Below are 1277 nucleotides of genomic sequence, written 5' to 3' on the forward strand. Positions count from 1 at the left end.
GATGAGACTGTGTGAGCTGTCTCCTCCCATTTTATATTCCTCTCTAGGGCTGAGATTACTACAGGCATGCACCACTACCACCCTGTTTCTATGGCAAACTAGTGTGGCTACTGGGATTAAAGGTGTGTGTCACCATTGCCTGGTTTTTAAGGCAGCTGTTTCATTCTCTGATCTTCAGGCAAGCTGTATCTATTAAAATACGAATGAAATATCACTACAATCATGGCACCATTTATTTAAATATGTTATTGCGAAGGGAGTGTCTGGGCACCTTTGTTTTGTTTTTTTTTTTTTTTTTTTTTTTTTTGGTTTTTTGAGACAGGGTTTCTCTGTGGTTTTGGAGCCTGTCCTGGAACTAGCTCTTGTAGACCAGGCTGGCCTCGAACTCACAGAGATCCGCCTGCTTCTGCCTCCCGAGTGCTAGGATTAAAGGCGTGCGCCACCACCGCCCGGCTTTCTGGGCACCTTTGTTAGAAATATTTGGCTGTGTGTTTTTTCTTTCTGGGTCCTCCCTTACATTTCATTTGACAGTGTATGGATATACTAATGTCAGGATGTTTAGATCACTGTAGTTTAGGAATTCAGGTCATAAAATTCCTCTATCTGTATGTTGCTTTGCAAGCTCCTCCTTTTTTTCCAACTTCCAAAGCTTTTTTTTTTTTTTTTTTTTTTTTAAATAACAGTAAGATCCAGGGTTAGTTTTTGTAGTTGCAGCTGGCCCTTCTGCCTCTGGCACGTTCAAACTTCAGGCCATTGGAGCAGACATAGAGTTTGTTATGGCTGCGTAGAGTTCCTGGGGCCTTGCCAAAATCCGGTACACAAAATCCGCTACACATCTCGGGGGCTCTTCCAAGGTCCAGACAGTAGCATAGTGCCAAGGCCCTTAGGAGACTCGAAGGTCAGCTGGTCAAAGGTGAGGATCTTACCCCTAGCCTTGAGGATGTGACTTTGGGCCCGGCTGCTCACCCGCAATGCACACACCTTCTGTTTGGGCACTTCAAGAATCCTCATATCATCTGTGACCGTCCCCACAACCACATCTCTCTTGTTTCCTTGGCCAGGAAGCTTCATCTTTCGGATTATCCGGGATAGGGACAGAGATGGCCAGTTAATACACTCATAAATAACCTTTTCAGCACAATCTGATTGAAGATGGAGTTGGTTCGCCTGGCCAGAAACCTGTATAGCTTGGCTAGCAGATGCAGGTAGATGTCTTGGCTCTTGGGCTCCTTGCGCCGAACCTTTTGGTCCTTGTTGTGGCGAATGTCAAAACCCAT

The 1277-nt window shown here is 45.3% G+C and overlaps 1 pseudogene; it reads right to left on the reverse strand.

Moving 5' to 3' along the window:
- Positions 1-695: 695 nt before the first annotated feature.
- On the reverse strand, positions 696-1277 carry LOC121435940 (annotated as a pseudogene).

This window comes from Microtus oregoni, unplaced genomic scaffold, assembly GCF_018167655.1.
Source record: "Microtus oregoni isolate MIOR12 unplaced genomic scaffold, Mior012 000047F_ref0000412, whole genome shotgun sequence".
Taxonomy (NCBI): domain Eukaryota; kingdom Metazoa; phylum Chordata; class Mammalia; order Rodentia; family Cricetidae; genus Microtus; species Microtus oregoni.